We start from the raw sequence: 16,292 nt of genomic DNA, 5'->3' as shown, positions 1-16,292 counted from the left end.
ATTGCAACAATAGGCGGCCGTGTGACCGAGTTGCATACATTTGTTGCATTTCATTACCCGGGGTACAAACAATCGAACAGGTAAACGAAGTGCACCTATTGCAACGTAGTTTGGAAGGGCGGAACCCTCAAAAGTCACACGAAAAGAGTTTGTCCGATTGAGAATTCTTTTGTCATTTTTATGTGACACAGATTTCAGTCGATCGCATGCAAGAATCTTCACAGTTTTTAGTGTGGAGTTCTTGAAGCGACCGACACCACCAATTATCTCTTTTCGGGTCAAACCCTTTTCGGTTATTACGCCGTCTATTTCGACGTTGCAACAGGGTACGTATACACGATACTCAATCGCAAAGAGGTCGCAGCGCGTTATTTTGTTCGCTTGGGTCCTGCTTGAGACGACAACTCGTAGTTTGTCTGGCCCCATCCGTGTAATTTCGGTAACGTCAGAAAAATGTTGAGTTAGTTCCTTCGAGATGCGAATGACATTGAGAGGTTTGGATTTTCGTCTAAAGTACACAATGAATGGGCCTTTGGAGCCTTCAGGGTATTCTTTAGGACGAAAATCCTGTTTCTCGTCGATTTCCTCATCTTCGGAACTATCAACTTCGTAAACAGAATTTTCTACCTCAATTTCTGCTTCATCCTCCTGCTCTTCAGGAGGAGGTTCGGTATCAGAAATATTCAATTGCGTCAACGGGGGGTCCTTTCCGCCCTCAGCCATATTAAAAAAAATCGGCCAACTGTTCGATATGAACAGAAAATAATAATTATCAACATGAATAAGTAAAAAAAAAATATTATAAGGTTATGCTGCGGATAATATTTATATTAATTTATTTTATTTATATAAAATTCTAAAATGAAAAAAAGTTCCAATAAAATTTCAACGGTAATGTAACCAAGAAAAAATAGACACCCCTAATGCCAACGTTTGCCGATTTGGTAAACACACAGATGAACAATGGTGTAAATCGAGCACAGATGGTAGAAGGAATGATAGGAGGACAAAAGAAAAATAAACTTATACTTGCCGCTGCTGTGTGGCGTGTGTGATGAATCTGTATGAATTGTATCCTCTGCGTCTCGGTCGCGCACCACTTTGAGCTTCGCTCTACTCGCAAGCGCAACCGATGAAAAAAAACACAGTCTGATTCGATGTGGAAAAAAACACCTTTGTTGGATCGTTTCGAAAACCTATCCGATCTACTTGCGAGTTATCGAACGAAGTTTTTCCTCTTCTTTCACAATAAATCATCACTTCTAGCCTTATGTGGTAACTTGTTCCGATTTCTAGCAACATGCCTGATTTTTTGAGCGCATAAAATAAAAAAGCCATTTTTGTTTTAAGAACTCCCAATTTAAAGCAGCAAGAGCAAATTTCCTGAAAAATCAAAGTCCAATTTCGTTCCCATGAATGTTATATGTAACAAAAAATTGCGTGCAATACTTCGTTCTATCCAACAAATCAGCAAGATGTTAAAGTAATCAGATGCAAGATTTCATGCATCATTCAAACTTCATGCAAGATTCATCAAAGCAACGATAAAAGTGTCACCCATACAGTGATCGTTCATTAATTATGTGGAGACAGCGATTATCATGGGAGGACTTATTGAGATCGGCATTACATCGCATCACAAAAATGAAACGAAATGAAATATTAATGATCTTCATGACTCATATTCATAATTCTCAATGACTCAATTCCTTCTATGATTGATTGAGCAGTAGAAACAATACGACTTGTTTGTGATTGTCTGCAAACGAACATTATTTCACCGAAAAAGCTACTGCTCTCGATGCCTAATAATAAGAATGAAACAATTGAAAGAAATCACAATACCATAGCTATTCATTAAAAATAAAGCAACTTCATGATTTCATGTGTATTTTACCTCAAAATATCACGAAATCGTGAGTATTTTCACCTTGTTTTTTCGTTTCTTCCTCATAAATTCCATATTCAATGTAATCATTTTTTTTGTATAATTTTTTGTTTACCCATTCACATATACTTCATCTACCATTCCACCCTGTTATGTGTCCCACTGATATTCATTAATCAGTTTCAGTTAAACCGTTGAACTTCCTGCCAGAAGCTTATTGTCTTTCTTTGTTCGTTACAAACCGTTTGAAGGTTATGAGTATATACAACAAACGGCCCTTTTCAGGGCTACTATTTAGAGTTCCGAAAGAGTTAACCCTCTACAGCTCAAGCCCGCCTTTAGACGGGCTTCGCGGATTATCTTTTCAAATTATTCAGACATTATTTTCAATGTTCACCTCCACTAGAACGTCTTCAGAATATTCACCTATCACACATACACATTGTTTTTATGCTGGCAGCCTTCTGCTAGGAGTATTTTATGTTGAAAGTCGGAAATTCGAGATAAAAGTGGAGTAGGTTTTTTAGATAATTAAAAAACATGGGCGGTAGAGGGTTAAACTAACAGATTTCTGAACAATGAAAAGAATTACATTTGAAATAACCAAGTGCTCTGAACGATCACAGTCCTACGTCAAACTTCCGCCCGTGCCCCTAGACTCAGACCATTTATTCGTTTTTTTTGCATGTATTTTTCGTTTTTTGAATACAAATAAGGAATTTGATTTTTCATTCATCCCCTTAAAGTCAGAAAACACCTTTCTCACATGAAAAAAAAAATTATCCAGTTTCTCTCAGGAGGTAATAGACGATCATATTTGATAAAAAAATCGTTCTACGCAAATGTTCGAATTTCAACAATGACAGAGTTATAGAACTTTTTTTTTGCTCCGGACTCTGTTGCCTGAAACTAGCTCTACATTAAAAAGTACGCTAAGGAAGACAATTTTGATGCTTTCATTTGAAGGATGAGAAAAATTGGTACATGATATAGTAGTGGCTTTTAATAACCTTTTGGAAGTGAAAAACTTAAAAGTGAATAATTTTTAATGTGTTATTATTAATTTTATCATAAAAATTTATATCAAACTAGATTGTTTCTATCAATCAAATTGAAGCTCTCTAACCGCTCTACAATTTGTTCTTTGACACCCGACTTCTATCTTTCTTAAACCACGATTTCTACCCCACTGTACATGTAATAGCCAATTAGTTTCACCTTAAAGTTGAAAGGTTACATATACAACTTAGGTTACAATAAGTCATATTTGAAATATAAAAAAATATCCAAACTGTATATAATTGAGCAAAGGATAAATAACCCAACGGTAGCCCCACGTCAACCTTGCGTTTATCATAGATATATTACCACCCATTATTTTTTTTTAAAGGAAAATAGAAGTTGCCATCATGCTGACAGACAGAAAGTCATGAATAATGTGTACAACTTTCGCAGTGGCACGTTGTGTCCTCCACTTACGAACAGGCCCTCTTCCTTACAATTTCGGGACGTTGCTCTACAAAACATAATAATGAAGTGAAAACATGCTTCAGTTTTATAGGCTGTAGTCGTTTTGAGACCACCAAGCTGTTCCATGACATAATGATAATGTGGAGCAGCATGGTAACGTGCAGCGAATAGCGAATATTTCGCATACTTTTTCGCGCACATCTCTAAAACCACGATGGAATCTGACCGCGTGGAACGCGTTGACGTCGTATCGGACACGTTTTGCTTGTGTTCCGCGAGAACGAGAGAGAGATGGCGAATGAAACATCTGAAACTGTTCGCATCTCATTAGTATTCAGCAAAAAAAAAAAACCACAACACGCCGAATGGTAATGATTCACAGGTGCAGACATATTTAACTTCGGACTTTCGCGTTTAATCTTGTTTAGTTTAATCTGCTATTTATATCACCGGGGGTGGCTACCAAGCTTGGGGAGAGCAACGAAACGTAAACAGAGAGCGGCCATTGCCGTTGCTGATCGGCTTGAGTGACAAAACAAGCGACTCATTTGATGGATTAATTACGGTACCAATAGAGATACCTCTCGGGGGTAAACAGATGGGTTTGTTTTTGATCTTACAAACATGTAGGTACTCGGTTCGAGTCGTGAATATCACGGTCCACAGGTGCCCCGAGTGACATGCAACATCAGCTCGTGGAAACGAAATTGATTTATCATCAAATTACCTGGTGACATACCTGAGGACTAACAACAACGCTCTTTGGCAGCGGCTCAACTGTTGGGTGAATCTTCATGTTAGATAATAGTTAGGGCTACATGATTGAATCTAGTTGAATTTTATTTCTCAACGAGAGTCAGCGCATGTAGAAGCGCTCTACATTTCATATTTTTGCAGTGTTATTCTGATGTATGCAAATAAGTTGGGTGGGTGGAAATCGCCTTTACGCAACACATCTCGCATACCAATACACAACTAGTAATTATTTTTGCACTTTATTTCGCACATCAACAGAAACCTCGTAAACAACAGTGATCTGCGCACCTAGCTTTTACCTTTTTCGTGATATTTTTATTTTCTCGTTTCTCGGAGATCTATCTACGGCACCAGCACTTAACCCGGAATCGTAAGCGGCTTACTTCCGAGAACCGAGTCGGCGTTTCGTTGAACGTGTTGCGAAACAGTTTGATTTTTGTTTCGAATGTTCGGTCACTTTTGCGAGATTGACTGTTTTTTCTGTGTTCTGTGTTCACATTCGATTCACCTTATGAAAATTCGTTCGTCGGAAAATATATTTCCTTTTCTTCGATGAAAGCAACGGCTTGTTTCGCGAGGTGTTGGTCGTTCGGTCGTTGTACAAGTACTGCTGAACATATGGCTTGATCCTGACACGTTACGGTGGCGAAATAAACCGCTAGTTGTCCCTGTCTGTCACGGCAAATTTTATACCGCAGTCACATCACCCTACCAAACAAATATCGCCATCGCTGTGTCTGTCTGTAAGTGGATTTTCGTCCGATGGGACGATTCTAGAGCAGCGCGCCGAGATGATTTCACGGCCAGCGATCGAACGACACCATCTCGCGACTGATTTCAGCCAATTGAGCAAATGGCTGATTCAGTTATGGATTTAGAAATTCTAGAAATACTATTGGTGGTGAATCACCTGGGATTCCCGCAGGGTGCTTTCACTTGGAGTTAAACTTTTATTAATAGATAGAGTTGATACATTTGAACCTGAGAGTACGCTAAGGGGAGCAAGGGTGTCATCCAGTCTTGAGCGGGTATTCCCAAATTCGAGTTATTTCTTGAAGGTAAACAAAGGTTGATCCCATTCGATTACAATAAAATGAACTAATAAAGAGAACCTGAATATTCTCAAATTTTCAATTATTTTATCAATTATATATTCTCTCATTTTTGCCCATTTAGAATAGAAAACAGATGATAAAGCTTCGACAAGACTGAAAAAAAAACATTTGGTGGGAAAAAACAATATTAGTTCACAAAATCTTCAAAAAAGCCGAAAGAAATCGATTTTTTTTCTTCTTGATATTTTTATTCACTACATGTACACAAACCAAGAAGAGTTGGTTCTTAAAATATTCCAACGCTTGAGAGCGAATACTCTAAAATGATGTCTTCATGCGTTCATTCTATGCACAAAAAAAGTATTTTATTTGAAATAAGTACCATATTCGCGTCAACTGAGCTAAACATTCAATATTCATATTAATGTTTAATTCTGTAGATTGGTGAAGAGTAATTAATATATTTGCAAGTCCATGAATAAAGGATGCAATATGGCTGTTTATTGTCAATTTATCAACAGAATACCGATGTGAATATTCCTCGATTGAATGAAAACGACAAAAAATAGGGTTCCAAATAGGCCGGTATATCAGCTCCACTGACTTTGTCTGGCGTATCGTTGGTTTTTCAATTCATGGGACCCAGCAGTTAAAAATTTAGCCGTCCATCTTGAAAATGACATGCCATATTTTCCACTAACGAGACAGCAGTGGAACAAAATGAGTATTGATTTTCTTTAATTCATTTTTCTATTTGCACTTTCAAGAAATCAAAAATGTCAGTTACGATGATGAAATAAATTGAATCAAGTACAAACTTCTGTTTAAATCGTTTCATTTATCGTTTTTTTTATCGATCACATTCGATAAATTCTGTAGGTCGGTAAAACATTGAAACACACTTACAATACATTAGTTATGTTTTATTTAACAGCCACAATATATTCACTTGAAATAATTTATATAGCAGAACAACGCTTGCCGGGACAGCTAGTAACATTATAAAGCTCATGACAGATCTAAATCATCTCTATCGTCTGAGTGTTTCCAGTCCCTTTGGAAAACCATAAAACGTATAATATAGAAATTCAGTTGTAATGGGTCTTTCATTAATGACTCGCCAACTTTTTTTTAAAAATAAAACACGGATATTCAAATTTTATAAGTTCGAATTTATTCTGGTTGTAGTTGAATACATACAGTTTAAGGATGAAATGGAATCGTTTATTCGAGAAACCTCATAAACGCCACTTTCATCCAGATTAACTTTTTGGCAGAATTTTTTTGAATCATTGAGGGTACCTACATTGACTATCAAAATTTCAGAACAAGTGAGTTCCACGAACCCACTTTATTTGGAGTTTCAAATAGTCGTTTGTTTGAGAAATCCCATAAGGGGCTGTCCACATACCACGTGGCCAGAAAAAGTGCGATTTTAAACTCCCCCCTCCCCCTCCGTGGACAAGCGTGGACATTTTTATACCCCTCCCCCTGTTGTCCACGTGGACTTTTTTCCTTTTTTTACTAGACTAATTGATGAAATAACTGAAATGCGCATAAATTATGTTATGTTATGTTTTTTTTTCGTGCACCCGTGGCCGAGTGGTTAGCGTCATAACTAACATGCCGGGTGTTCGGGTTCGATTCCCGTTCTGGTCGGGGGAATTTTTCGTCAAAGAAATTTCCTCCGACTTGCACTGTGATCACGCGTATTCTAGAGCTTGCCACTCAGAATGCATTCAGTCAGCTCGCGCAGTCCGAAGCCGCCGGACGCAAAGTTGTTCGTGTCCGTTATTGTGTTGGAACAATACCGTTATCGGTTTCGCTGAAGTGATTGTGTCGCTCTAACGGTGTTTTCTTTATTGCGAGAGTGAAGTGATAAGTAATCACAACCAGCGGGAGGGAGAAGTCCTCCACTGCGGGCGCTGTGAGCGTGTGCCGTTCCTCGTCATCGTATTGTGGTGCGATACACCATTGCTGTTGTGCCAAGCGATCATCACGTGGTTCGATTGGAGCACCGTTACAAATCATCCGCACCGTGCGCTTCAAGTATTTTAGTTTATATATATATTAGGTTAAGGATTTAAAAAAAAAAAGAAAAAGTATAATTGTATATCTGCCATAATGGCAGAGTGCGATCCTCTTGATATGGACATTGAATCTGATGTTTCCTCCTCACTAACTACTGGGAAGTCGCTTAAACGCGTTCCCCCCTCAGACGATGTCTTTTCAGAGGAAGAGTTAATCAACCTCAACAAGCCCCCTTCAAGAAAATTGGCAAACTTTTCCACTTCGCCCCCTCAATCTCCCGCTCCCGCTTCCGATTATCTCCCGAACTTGCCTCCCAGCCCAACTGTTCCCGCTCCCGCTCAACAATCGACCTCGTCCTCCCCCGCAATTGTCCCCTCTCCGCGTGTCAAGGTCTATCCAGAAGATGCATCTGGATCTGGCCCATGGGTTGTTTTCTTCCGGCCAAAACCCAACGGGAAATCGCTCAACGTCATTCAGATCATGAAAGATCTGACAAAAAATTATTCCTCCGTGGTCGAAATTAGAAAGGTTCGACCGAACAAACTGCGTGTTGTCGTGGCTGATCGGAAGCAAGCTAACGAGATTGTTGTCGACAATAGGTTCGTACTAGAATATCGCGTCTATGTGCCCTGCCATAACGTAGAAATTTCGGGGGTGATCACAGAAACGGGTCTGACGAGCGCATTAATAAAAGAGGGAGATGGCAGATTTAAAAAGCTCCCTTTGACGAAAGTTAAAATTTTGGACTGCCATCAATTAGGAAAAGTGTCCCAGGAAGAGGGAAAAACAAAATTCACGCCGTCCGACTCGTTTCGAGTAACTTTTGCTGGTTCCGCCCTCCCTGACTACGTTATGGTGGACAAATTGAGGCTTCCGCTGCGTCTCTTCGTGCCAAAGCCCATGACTTGCAACAAATGCAAGTCAGTTGGTCACACAGCAGACTACTGCGCCAACAAGGAGCGCTGTGCCACTTGCGGAGAGCAACATGTGGGCAAATCCTGCAGTGCGACTGAGCATAAGTGTCCATATTGCGGGGGGACCCCACATGAGCTCAGCTTGTGAAAATTACAAGAGTCGCTGGGAGAAACAGAAGCGCTCTTTAAAGGAACGCTCGAAACGCACTTTTGCGGAAATTTTAAAGGGCGCTTCTCCACAGGCCCAACAACAACAACATCCAATCTCCTCACACAATATCTTTTCCACGTTGCCAGTTGACGAAATGGAAGCGGACACAGCTCACGGGGGTACACCGTTTATTTCCCAAGGGAATCCCCGGCGCAAAAATGTGACCACTCCCAAAATTCAATCACAAGTCCCTCCGGTGATATCCCCTGTTAGCTTGCCTAAAAAAACGAGTGCAGCGGACAAGCAAAATCAGGTTCCTCCTGGCTTCCGTGGGAATAGTTCACCTTCGAACGACCCAGCACTCGAGGGGACATCAAAAACCCCAACTGTCCCTATTTTTCCGTCCAGCTCAACTTCCCAATCGGGATTTATAAAGTTGTCTGACCTTTTGGATCAAATCTTCAAGTGTTTTAACGTTTCCGACTCCATCAGAACCATTGTCATTTCAATGCTTCCAGTATTAAAGACAATTTTGCAACAATTGATGCAAACATGGCCCCTCCTTGCAATGATTATCTCTCTTGATGTCTAATTCAAATAGAGAGGTCGGAGATATCACTGTTTTACAGTGGAATTGTCGTAGTCTTATCCCTAAATTGGATACATTCAAATTTTTAATTCATAAGTTCAATTGTGATGTTTTTGCTCTGTCCGAAACTTGGCTTTCTTCGCGAGATGATCTCTCTTTCCATGATTTCAATATTGTACGCTTGGACCGTGATGACAGATACGGAGGGGTGCTATTGGGGATCAATAAGTGCCACTCATTTTTTCGAATTGACCTTCCACCTATTGGAGGGATTGAAGCTGTTGCTTGTCATGCAAACATCAGAGGCAAAGACCTCTGTATTGTCAGCTTGTATTGGCCTCCGAGAGCTGCGGTTAGCCGCAAGCAACTTGTTGACATGTGCTCACTCCTTCCTGAGCCACGATTGATCTTGGGAGACTTCAACTCTCACGGAACTGCCTGGGGGGAACAGTACGACGACAATCGTTCATTGTTGATATATGACCTTTGTAACAGCTTCAATATGACCATTTTGAACACTGGGGAAACAACACGTGTACCTAAACCTCCTGCTAACCCAAGTGCTCTTGACCTCTCGCTTTGCTCGAATTCACTATCGTTAGATTGCAAGTGGGATGTAATCCAGGACCCCAACGGTAGTGATCACTTGCCAATCAAAATTTCCATCACCATTGGGTCGAATTCTTCTGAATCTATAAACATGGCATATGACCTCACAAGACACATTGACTGGAAAAAATATGCGGACGCGATTACTCTAGCCATCAATTCCAGAGATGGTTTACCTCCATTGGAGGAGTATAACTTCCTTTCTCGTTTGATCTATGACAGCGCAGTTCGCGCTCAAACGAAACCCAATCCAGGTTCCACCATTTTCCGAAGGCCTCCCAATCTATGGTGGGATAGCCAATGTTCCAAGCTTTATGTAGAAAAATCGAATGCATTTAAAGCTTTTCGGAAACGTGGTACTCCTGAAAATTTTCAAACGTATTTAGCCCTTGAGAATCAGTTCAAAAATTTGATCAAAGGGAAAAAACGTGCTTATTGGCGAAATTTCGTGGGAGGTTTGTCACGAGAAACGTCAATGAAAAAATTATGGAAAGTGGCTCGAAACATGAGAAATCGCTCTTCATCCAATGAAAGCGAGGAATATTCACATCGATGGATCTTTAATTTTGCACGAAAGGTTTGTCCTGATTCAGCTCCTGTGCAAAAATTTGTTCGAGATATACCACAAGATAGGTGCGATCTTGATTCCGAGTTTTCGATGGTAGAATTCTCTCTTGCTCTCCTTTCATGTAACAATTCTGCTCCGGGATCGGATAGGATTAAGTTCAACTTGCTGAAAAACCTCCCTGATGTGGCGAAACATCGCTTGTTGAACTTATTCAATCGGTTTCTGGAGCATAATATTGTTCCAGATGATTGGAGACAAGTACGAGTTATAGCTATTCAAAAACCCGGAAAACCCGCGTCCGACTTCAATTCGTACCGCCCAATAGCAATGCTGTCTTGTATACGGAAATTGTTGGAGAAAATGATCTTGTTTCGCCTTGATCGATGGGTTGAAACGAATGGCCTACTCTCAGATACACAATATGGGTTCCGCAGGGGCAAGGGGACGAATGATTGTCTTGCGTTGCTTTCTTCAGAAATTCAATTGGCTTACGCCGAAAAAAAACAAATGGCTTCAGTATTCTTGGACATAAAGGGGGCCTTTGATTCTGTTTCAATAGAGATCCTGTCAGACAAATTACACTCTCGGGGTCTGCCGCCTCTATTGAATAATATGTTATATAACTTGCTTTGTGAGAAACATTTGAATTTTTCTCACGGGGATTCGACAGTATGTCGGGTCTCCTACATGGGACTCCCCCAGGGCTCATGTTTAAGCCCCCTTTTGTACAACTTCTATGTAAGCGACATCGACAATTGCCTTACACAAAATTGCAACCTAAGACAACTTGCAGATGATGGAGTGGTGTCTGTCGTAGGATCAAACGAATCCGAACTGCAAGGACCCTTACAAGATACTTTGAACAATTTTTCAACCTGGACCATTGGGCTAGGGATCGAATTCTCCACGGAGAAAACAGAGATGGTGGTTTTTTCTAGGAAGCATAGACCAGCAAAACCAAAGCTTCAACTTTTGGGTAAACCGATCACTCATGCTATGTCTTTCAAGTATCTTGGGGTCTGGTTCGACTCCAAATGTACTTGGGGGGCCCATATTAGGTATCTGAGTAAAAAATGCCAACAAAGAATAAACTTTCTCCGTACAATTACCGGCACCTGGTGGGGAGCCCATCCCGAAGATCTTCTAATGTTGTATCGAACAACTATTCTCTCAGTGATGGACTATGGCAGTTTCTGTTTTCAATCAGCTGCCAAAACACACCTCATTAAACTCGAGCGAATTCAGTATCTTTGTCTCCGTATTGCGTTGGGATGTATGCCCTCAACGCATACCATGAGTCTCGAGGTTTTGGCAGGCGTACTCCCACTAAAAGATCGCTTCAATTTATTATCTCTTCGGTTCTTCATTCGGTGTAAGGTTATGAACCCATTGGTGATCGGAAATTTTGAGCAGCTGATCGAGCTAAATTTTCATTCTGGATTCATGAGCTCATATCATGAATTCGTCTCCATGCAGGTTGATCCTTCTTCGTATATTCCCAACCGTGTTTGTTTTCCTGACTACATCAATTCCTCTGTGCATTTTGATCTGTCCATGATGCAGGATATCCATGGAATTCCAGATTATCATCGATCGGGGATCGTTCCTACGATTTTCGAAGCAAAGTATGGGCGTGTCAATTGTGATAATATGTACTTTACTGATGGGTCCTCTATGAATGAGTCCACAGGATTTGGAGTGTTCAACAAATTTTTTAGCACCTCACACAGTCTTCAGTATCCTTGCTCAGTGTATATTGCTGAATTGGCAGCAATACACTGGGCGCTGGACAGCGTCGCCTCACGACCTGTTGAACACTATCACATTGTAACGGATAGTCTTAGCTCTGTCGAAGCTATCCGTTCAGTGAGGCCGGAAAAGCACTCGCCGTACTTCCTTGAGAGAATACGAGAAATTTTGAGTGCTTTATCCAGACGCTGTTATGTCATTACCTTTGTCTGGGTCCCTTCACATTGCTCAATTCCGGGTAATGAGAGGGCTGACTCATTAGCAAAGGTAGGTGCAATTGAAGGCGAAATTTATCAGCGTCAAATCGCCTTTAATGAATTTTATTCTTTAGTTCGTAAAAATACCATCGTTAACTGGCAACGCAAATGGAACGAAGATGAATTGGGCCGGTGGCTCCACTCAATTATCCCTAAGGTTAGCCTCAATCCGTGGTTCAAAAGTCTGGAATTGAGTCGGGACTTTATTCGCACCTTCTCCCGACTCATGTCCAATCACTGTTCGTTAGACGCGCTGCTTTTTCGTTTTAATCTTGCCGACAGCAATCTCTGCGGTTGTGGCCATGGTTACCACGATATCGAACACGTTGTTTGGTCGTGCGAGTTGTATCTTGTCGCCAGATCGAATTTAGAAAACTCCCTTCGGGCTGGAGGAAAGCAGTCCAATGTGCCGGTGAGAGATGTGTTGGCTCGGTTAGACCTTGATTACATGTCCCAAATATATGTTTTCCTTAAAGCTATCGATCTTCGAGTGTGATTGTTTATACATCCTTTTCCCCTCCTTTTCGTCCTTCGCGAGCTATCGGTTCCCTTCCTACTAACATTAGAATAAGTTAAATTGTAAATACATATTAGATGTAAGGATAGTTTTAAGAATTGAGTGTGAAGTGTCAGTGTGAATGAGAATGTGAATGTGAATGTGAGTGCGAGTGTAAACACACATCTCCTTACATCCCATCCTTTTCCTAATGAAAATGTGTCACCCTTCTAAACTCGAGTCGACCGCGAGTAATCGGTTTCCTATTTCATTAACCATAGAATTAAGGAAACAACATGTTGATATATGCTAGTTGAAATATAGTTAAGAGTTTGGCTCCTTTAAACTTATGTAACTGAGCCTGTAAAAATAAACGGATTAATAAAAAAAAAAAAAAAAAGAATGCATTCAAGGCGTGTTATTTGGAATAGAAATCTTAACTAAGTACTAATAAAAATGACGCAAGTAATACTACGTTGAGACGGCGAAGTTCCTCTAGGAACGTTAGTGCCATTGAAGAAGAAGAAGATAAATTATGTTTTAATTCTATTCAAGTTTATTTGTTCCAAATTTTATTAGCTATACCCTGTCACGCTCTGATGTGACACATTGAGGTTTTATGGCAGAGAAACGATTAGCAAAACAAAGCATATGTTTCGTATGAGTTGAATTTTAGATACTTGAAAAACTTTGTTTTTGTATTATCTGCGAAGATATAAAGTCTATCTGGTTTCCCTACACGGAAACGTGCAAAATACAGTTGAACAATCCGCATCTGAATTTTAACCACATAAATGCAAATATTGATTTTGAGTGATGCCAATCGAATGAAAATAAATGGATTTAAAATCATTATCAGATTCAGTTTTGGTTCACGTATTTATTAAACACTTTCAAAAAATATGTTGCTAAATAGCACATATTCAATACTAGAAAGTACACTTACGTTCACAGATTTATTTCAGAAGTGTGCTTATTCCATCTGGAAAACATAAGGCTTCCTGAGGTGCTGGCAGTAGCAAAAACAATCCTTGAAGTGTGTTGTATATTTTGTCATAATATGAGCCCCACCAGTACCGAACTTTTCGAGCGCACACAAACGAACAGAACAATTTTTTATGAATAAAAAATAATTTCAAGGAAAGAAAAGGTAAGTAGGAAGCATGATATCCATAGATTTAACAAAAGATTGAGGAGTAAAGGGTCGAAATTTTTAAGTGATTTCGGAACGCTGTACCGTTTTGACTTATATTCCGAACAGACACTTAATTTTGAAATTAAATTTACTGAACATCAATGTTATAAGTAATTGAATAATGAAAACAACGATATTCTTTAGGGTAAACCTTTCTGTATAACAACATTTATAGGTATCAAAATAACATTGATGTTCAATTAATTCAGTTATTACAATGAAGTGATCGGAATTTGAGTCAAAAATCAGATTTTCGGAATTTGAGACAAAATGGTAGCTTCAATTCGGTTGATAAGAACAATATCATGCACTTTTGGAAAATTAGTAAAAATCCATAAAAACACAAAGGTTTAAGTTTCGTCGTTACTCTCAAAATATACTTGATTCCATTAATTTGAATATTTTACAACTGTATTCATTCTACACGCAATTCTGTATGAAAAAATATACATACATTATTATCCTAAGACTAACTATTCTCGATATAGAACAACATGTATAGAAAGTTATATCTCATGAAAAACCATTTAAGCATATCATGAAATCTCAATCTGAATTCCTTGGAATCGTTTAATTTTTATAGTTTTGGGTTATGGGCGTATATGCATACTCCGCAACTAAGAAAGTTCGATCAAAGGAAGTTTACATAAGGTATTTTTAGAATATAGATTCCACCGAAAAAGTTCAATGATATGAGAAAAAAATATGAACGTTTGACTGGGCTGCACTCTCAGGCGGCTCAAATCGTTTATTGATTAATACGGAGAGTTTTGAAATTCTTAAAAATGTAACAGATTTTATTTAATTTTGAATGTATAGGTGATTGTATTTAAAAGATATATTTGTTCTTCCTGTCCACGTGGATTAAGTCTGTACCCCCTCCTCCTCTCCGTGGACAAACGTGGACATATTCTTGCCCCCTACCCCCCCTAAGGTTGTCCACGTGTTATGTGGACAGCAGGGACGTAAGAATGTCTTCAAATGTCTACAAATGTCTTCACAGTCATATCGAAAAAACTGAAATTCATAGCTTTCATTTGGACAAAGTATGATAGCTTATTCAATGTTTATATTAATTGCCATTGTTAGATAGCGCATTTCACTAAATTTGCCTTGAGGTTTTGAAGTTTATTTCAATAAATGGGAACATAGAATATATTTCACAACTGCGAACTAAATTTCATGAGCTTAGAAATGATAATTAGCCTGATATACCGTTGACTGAGTGAATATCGCCCCGGGTTTTTTCACAAAAACGGAACTGTGATAACTCAATTTGTTTATTTCAGCTTTGAAGTTTTGGTTGCAGCTCAAACCATATCCATAAAACTGTCTTTTGAAACGGTGTATAACCGAAAAACCTTCGTTTTGTGAAGAAGTCGTTTGAAAGATCTAGGTTAATCTATTGAATAATATAGGCCCAAATTAATAAAAATACAATGTGACAATCATTCAAATTTTCTAGTACAAATGAGCTAATGTCTTCTAGATACATTAGAGGTCCCTCGTTGTTGAATTAATTCTATATACTTGTGGATTCTCTGCTTTGAAAAAAGCGAGTGAATGAACCCGAGACTAGCTTTGCGCAGTGGCGATATCATAACCATTGAGGTTTATCCGAGGTGTGATTATTGCTACTTGAACACTAAAAAACGCAAGGCAAAAGTCTCTGTTGATTACTAAGAACAAAAGTAAACAAGTGACACTGATGAAAAAGCGATCGAATGACACTGATACAAAAGCCCTACTTCTTTTGACGATCTTTAGAAATTTCTGAAAATAATATCTCTCAAAAATTGACATACGCTATCATACTGAAATGTCTTCACATATTTTATAATGTCTTCAAAATGTCTTCACAAAATCAAATGTCTTCACAGTAAGTCAAATGTCTTCAAAATGAAGACATGTCTTCGAACCTGGCATCCCTGGTGGACAGTCCCAAAACCCACCAACTTTGAAGCGTTATATTCTGGGCTTAACCTGTTATATCGATGGACTGGGGGTCCTAAATAATATGTTTTGATTCTAACAATAGAACATGATATCAAAAAAATTAAAAAAAAAAATGAGAAAAACAATTGTCCAATTCTTGAGAACGCCTTTTCCCATAGGATGGATTCTGATGGATTCTCTTGCGGCTGCTATATTTCCGTTGCTTCGTGCCAGGCGGCTTCTCGCTGGCTCGGCAACATCCAACAGCGAGAATGTAGAATCAAATTGGGTCACTGAACTATGCACAGTCTGCCGGCTGGGACGATTATTACGGTCGAAATTTTCGGTAGTAATTTTTAATAAATATACATATTATCCAAAATGTTTTTCTGTACCTGATGAAGCGCTGGAAACATGACGTTGAATTATATATTTTCGGAAGAGTTTTCATATTTTTGTTCATGTACTAAAAAGTTATTCGCAAGCAAATTGTCAAATGTTCATATGTCAAAAAAATATTTTTTTTTTGACGTAGAACTACGTCTTTCAAGAAGGGTGCCAAATCAGAAAACAGGTCACGTTTTTATGAAATAAAGTTAACGTTGATAACTATTTTCACTGTGAACGAA

At 39.1% G+C, this 16,292-nt stretch overlaps 2 protein-coding genes and 1 pseudogene across 8 annotated transcripts in view; 2 read left to right on the top strand and 1 right to left on the bottom strand.

Annotated features, from left to right (window-relative positions):
* Positions 1–16,292, bottom strand: part of LOC129771426 (NAD(+) hydrolase sarm1) — a 157,953-nt gene that overhangs the window by 43,875 nt on the left and 97,786 nt on the right. The gene's annotated exons all lie outside the window — the stretch shown is intronic.
* LOC129771428 (tRNA-splicing endonuclease subunit Sen54) overlaps positions 1–16,292 on the top strand; it is a 137,040-nt gene that overhangs the window by 56,482 nt on the left and 64,266 nt on the right. The window lies entirely within an intron of this gene.
* LOC129772086 (U4 spliceosomal RNA) lies at positions 15,306–15,527 on the top strand (annotated as a pseudogene).

This window comes from Toxorhynchites rutilus, chromosome 2, assembly GCF_029784135.1.
Source record: "Toxorhynchites rutilus septentrionalis strain SRP chromosome 2, ASM2978413v1, whole genome shotgun sequence".
Taxonomy (NCBI): Eukaryota; Metazoa; Arthropoda; class Insecta; order Diptera; family Culicidae; genus Toxorhynchites; species Toxorhynchites rutilus.
This window is presented reverse-complemented; position numbering and strand designations above follow the sequence as displayed.